The following is a 6,171-nucleotide window of genomic DNA, read 5'->3' on the forward strand; positions in this document are numbered from 1 at the left end:
ACCTCGTGAATGAGTTTACCCTTGTTCCACTAGAAGAAACGAAGATAAGGTATCCGAGCCTCCATGGCAACGCTGGGCTGAGCGGTATATTGTGTATATATATATACGTGTGTGTGTGCGCGCGAGCGCGAAGGCATGCATGTTCATGTACAGGGCTTTACTTTTACAACCTGAGCGGAGCTGCGCGCACAGGAGTGCTGGTTGGTGGTGGTGGTGTGTTGGTGGCGGTGAGCTTGGGGCTGACACATTTCTGCTAACAATCACATCACACACAAGGACCCACATTCCAACTTCCTGATCAACAGTCGTCGTCCTCCTCCCCCCACAGGCACAGCGCTGGGGGCAGCAGTGCAGCAGACTGTATTCAGATCTAGGAGAGCTAAGATTTTATGTTTTTTTTATGAGGATGTTTACTCAAAACCAGACAGACTGTGAGTTTTACTTTTGGAAACCTCTGTTAAATTGAACACATATATTAAAGCAGGTAAGGATTGACAGTTAGATCGAATATTGGAATAATTTAGATTAAAGCAACTGGAAATAAATCGATTGCAGCACATCTGGATCTAGTTCATCTTCACGTGTAGCTGGGCTGTAATCTTATGTGCGCCTCTGTAGCGGCTATACTTCATGTCGTGTATTCTACTGCCCCCTAGTGATCCTTTTATGAGTTCACCATAATAGGTTTTGATGCTAAAATTTATTAACTCACAAAGATTGTTCTGAAAAGGAGAAAATTATTTGATGAGCAACAGTTCTGTGAGCAGAAGTATCTTGTTGATATTAGAGGTCAGATGAGAATGGCTAGACAGCCAAAATATGCAGAAGAGCATCTCTGAATGCACAACACTGAAATCTGCAGCAGCGGAAGATCACATCTGCTGTCAGCTAAAAACAGGAAACGTAGTTTTTTATCAATTCATGAAATTGAATATTAGACAATTAAAAAAGAAAACATTGCATGATCTGATGGATCTCAATTTCTGCTGTGACATTTTCGATATTTGGACCAGAATTTGGCATCAGCAACATGAAAGTGTGGATCCTGCTTTGTATTAGATGTTCAGGCTCCTGCTTGTGGTGACCTTAATAGCATTTGGCCCATGTTTAAACATGGATTTCTGAAAACTTTTGCTGACCATGTCCATACCTTTATGACCAGATGTACCTATCTTCATATGAGTGTTTCCAGCAGAATGATACACCATGTCACAAACCTCAGCTCTTCTCAGACTGGTTTGTTTGAACATGATAATGACTTCCCTGTACTCAAACAACCTCCACAGTCTCCAGATCTCGATCCAGTAGATCTCCTTTGGGATGTGGTGGAACCAGAGATTTGTATCATGGATCGTGTAGCCAACAAATTTTTTTAAATTGTGTGATGCTGTTATGTCATTAATCTCTGAGGAGAGTGTGTTCACCACCTTGTTGAATACACTAAGGTGGGCATTGACCTGAATGTAAAGTTCAAGTACAGAAAACACTAAATGTATGCAGTTTCATGATTTAATTGATGATTTAATTTAGCAGCAATAGTTAGCAATAGGCCACACAATGTGTTAGGAAGTGAAAAAAATGAAGCACGCACATAGGAAACTCATATTTTTAATCAAATATGTACGTATCCATGTAGTTAGTATAAAAATATTCTGAATAGTTATACAAATTACATTTAAAGTGTTGCATCAGAACATAGTGAAAACTGTTGATAGGCTGTGTGATCTTGTGAACTTACAAATTAATAATAATAATAATAATAATGGATTGCATTTATATAGCACTTTTCGGGGCCCTCAAAGTGCTTTACAATTTCACTATTTATTCACACACTGGTGGAGGCAAGCTACAGTTGTAGCCACAGCTGCCCTGGGGCAGACTGACAGAAGCGAGGCTGCCATATCGCGCCATCGGCCCCTCTGGCCAACACCAGTAGGCGGTAGGTGAAGTGTCTTGTCCAAGGACACAACGACCGAGACTATTCGAACCGGCAACCTTCCGATTACAAGATGAACTGCCAACTCTTGAGCCACGATTGCCAAATTAAAGAAAAGGGCAATAAAGAAAAGCTTTAAGGTTTTATAGCAACAAAGCAAATATGCACAGTGCAACTTCAGATTAACTTGTGATTAAAAGTTATATCCTTAAACCTGGTGTGCATTATACTGCTTTGAATCTGAGTTGTCAAGATATTTGTCAGAAAAAAGAAGAGAAAAAAACACATCCTGAAAACACACACACACACACACACACACACACACACACACACACACACACATATATATATATATATATTCAAATACGGACCAGACACAGTCATCTGACTGCCTACAAATCTGCGGTAATGAGAATAGGAGTCGTATAGGGTGGTCTGCTCCAACATGGGCGCATTGACAAACCTGGAGGTCTGTTGGCCATCACGTCTCACTTCGGTGAGGTCAAAGCACCTTCAATTCTGACACATTCAAATGCACAAATTATGACTGTCAAATCCACAAGTTGTGCATTAGGTACTTCCTTTGGCCTGTCTGAACCCTTGGTATGTCCAAGAATGGTCTGAAATACTGGTAAGTTATTTTCAAGCCCACAAGAGGGATAAAATATACCATTGAAAAAAAAACAAATCCCGAGACACTGCTGCATATTAAATGCATGTGTTGTGTTTAAGGTTTCTTTATACACTCTGAGTGTGAGGCAGGGTGGAGATAATATATTTAAAGCAATGAAGTTGGTAGTAAGCCAAAAATGTATGTAATACATTCCAGGGTCCTTAATCATCAGAAACCATTAAGCTAGGTGGCAAATGTGCATATACATGTAAATGTGTTAATAGTGTCGGTTTAAATGCTTCCCTGTGTTTATTTTCATGTTGGTTTAAAAAAAATATCTCCCTCTGCTGTTACTGCAACTTACTGCAACCTTTGAATGCATTTCCATTTCACGTTTTTTAGAGGCAAAGTGTGAAATGGACACGGTGGACCGGCATGTCTGTTATATGCCTTGCCGTGATATTGGGTTGCTCATTCATACAACATCAAAGTAATAGATGAGCATTTAAATGACAGAGAAGTTTCACCTTTTTCACTTTCTACAATAGAAATTTCTTCATTTTTTATTTTTATTTATTTATTTATTTATTTTTACAGCTGGTCCATATAGTTTAAAAAACAAAAAACAAAAAAAGGAAGAAAATAATTTAAAAAAAGGAAAAGCTAAGCAAAAAACTTTCTTTTATTATTAGAGGACAACCTGGGCAGTGAGCTACTTTTTCACACTTTTACACATTTCTTACCTACAATTTAGTCCCAAAGAGTTGTGCTGTCAGACTTCTTCCATTTACTATAGAATAATTTCTTCATCATATAGAAAAACTGAGAAGAGCTGCTGAAATAGAACCTTTTTCTTATATGAAGATAATTAAGGGATTTAATGTGTAGTTAAACTTCTTTACACTGGCAGAAAGGGGCATTTCACTGGTCTGGCCCACTTAAGGTCAAAGTGGGCTGTATGTGGCCCATGATGTAAAATGAGTTTGACATCCCTGGTGTAGAGTCTTTATATGCCAGTATAAAGTACACTGAGATGACTATTGTGAACGTGCTAAATAACGTGCTAGATAATTGAGATACATATCAAAGTTTAATCTGAGATAATCTACAAAGAGAATCTGACGATTTTACAAGCATTCCAGTTATTCACAGCACATATGCACATAGATAACAGAAACACTCTGTATGCAGCACAAAGACAGGTTGCAGAGTCAAAGCAACAGAAAGCAGAACAAGTAAGAAAATGTTGCAAGTTAAAAACAACATTGGTGTTAAGGGGTCATATAGCATAGGGCTGTTTTGTAAAAATAATATATATATTTTTTCAAACTAATCAAAGGTAATTTGGAAAATAATACGGTAATCATTCTTTCCACGAGGGGGTGGTAAAGACACCTAAAAGCTGTGAAGAAGAAAAAGAAGAAGAAGAAGAAGAAGAAGAAGAAGAAGTAGTAGAAGAAGAACGCAAACCTGATGATACTGGTGGGAGAAGAAGTGTGGGATACAAGAGCATGAGTTTGAACTCTGCAGGGAGCACAAAGTCAACTTGTTTCTTCTTTTGGAAGACTCTTGTTTACTTTGAATCTAATACTAGAATCACAAGACATTTTTATGCTATGTTGATTCATCATAGGGTACTTTTTTCATATTAACAGTTATTGTGAACTTGCAGATAAATAAGTCAGTATCAGATTCTGTTCTAACTCTTTCCCTCTGGTACGGGCCACACAGCACAGTTTCTATTCATAGGCCGTCACCCTGATGAACACTTAGGACACTCACATTTGCTGTGTATTCTGCTTGCACATATTTATATACCACATATAGATATATATTTTTAAGTCAATCCGTATATATATATATATATATATATATATATATATATATATATATATATATATATATATATATATATATATAGTAACTTGTTATCCATCCCTTATTTATTCCATGATTTATTCCAACATCTTTGCATTCTGCACCATAGAAATGTGTTTTATTGTCTGTGTTGTGTCAGTATTGTCTGCTGTCTGCTATGTTCTGTACACTGTGTGCACATCCTTGGTACACCTTCTGAAATCAGTTTTACAAAGGAACAACAAGGCAAGTTTTTTCACTAGTGCTGCCTTGGCCATCTGCTGGTCAAGTTAAGTTATAACTATTAAGTGTGTGAAGACAGTGTAACAAAAGGGTTTGCTGTTGTTCGGCCCATCGTGTAGGTTAAGCTTTTTTCATAGATGTCCTTAGTTGCCCCTGATGATTGTTTTTGACAGTCCATCCTGTGACAAATGACCCTCTTTGCGTCTGCCTCCATTTCATAGTGCAAATGATCTTTTGTAATTTATTTACCAAGGAATATATTTACAGAGATGCTAAGGAGCAGTTGTGGCCTTCCAAGATTCATTTAGGCAACACACAGTCTGTTAAAATTTGCTGCTGGCAATCCAGGTGTTTTTCCATTTTCATCGAGGGGCAACAAAACAATACAACACTTCCACACAGCACACACTACAATAATAATCTAAACAAAAAGCACACATAAACACTGACGTTGCACTGAGATAGAGACTTTAAAACCCAATCTGAATACCTAAAACAATCACCTATGTTTTTCTTTTTTTAAAACAAAACAGTCCTCAATAATACACCAACATAACAATAGGAACTTGGCTATCATTGTTCTTCAGCTCCTCATAAATATATTCGAACATTTAACTGCTCCAATGTGGCACTTCAGATGCCTCAGCAAACTTTTACATTTGTTTTATTTGCTGACAGGACTATTGCAGTCAACAGGGCAGATAATGGCCACTATCGATGTTTGACCGATATACTTTTGCATCATTATGTTCCTTCATTACAAAAATGTCTATAGGGCTAAATATTGAAAACACTGTAACAAAAATGATTAGAGGAAGCTAAGTAAATATAATAATAAATTATTGTACAAAAGGCCAGCCAGTCGGCAGAACTCACGAACGGAACCACATCTGCTGAGTAAGATATCAGCATACTGCTGCCGTTTAGCCAATGAGCGGTTTAGCCAATGAACCATGTTCTTCACCAATCAGAAGACACAATTCTACCTCATCATTACGCACACGTCGACGCAGAGAGTTCGGTCGGAGCTGCAGGTGGGAAGAGTCAGCAGTTTTACTCACCTTGTGGATTTTCGTTCCTTCTAATGCTGTTAGCGGTGTGCGTCCATGAGACTGTAAGTTTCTGTGTTTTATCGGGTTTGTTCTTTGCTGCGGCCATTATCCTCCCTTGTTTAAATCCTTGGCGCACACTTTGTTTACCGAATGTTACTGCCGTTTACTGCGAAGCAACCTCTGCCGTGCGGACATTAAGGGACCGTCACTAATTTCTCATGTTAGCTCTAGTGTAAAGTGCCTAGTTAGGATTTATGTAAATAGTAAAATTAGCATTTGTTGATACTCCCTTATTTTGGTTGAACGTTCCACTATCCAGTATTGTTTGTATTGTTGTATTACACATTTAATTCACTCTGTTCACATAATTATGGAAGACTTATGTTCTTTCCAACAGAAACCACACCATCACTCACCACACGGCATATAGCATTTTACAGCCTTTTAAATCCCCTCACTCACATTATGGA

Source organism: Neolamprologus brichardi, chromosome 7 (genome assembly GCF_056152115.1).
Source record: "Neolamprologus brichardi isolate AB-2024 chromosome 7, ASM5615211v1, whole genome shotgun sequence".
Taxonomy (NCBI): Eukaryota; Metazoa; Chordata; class Actinopteri; order Cichliformes; family Cichlidae; genus Neolamprologus; species Neolamprologus brichardi.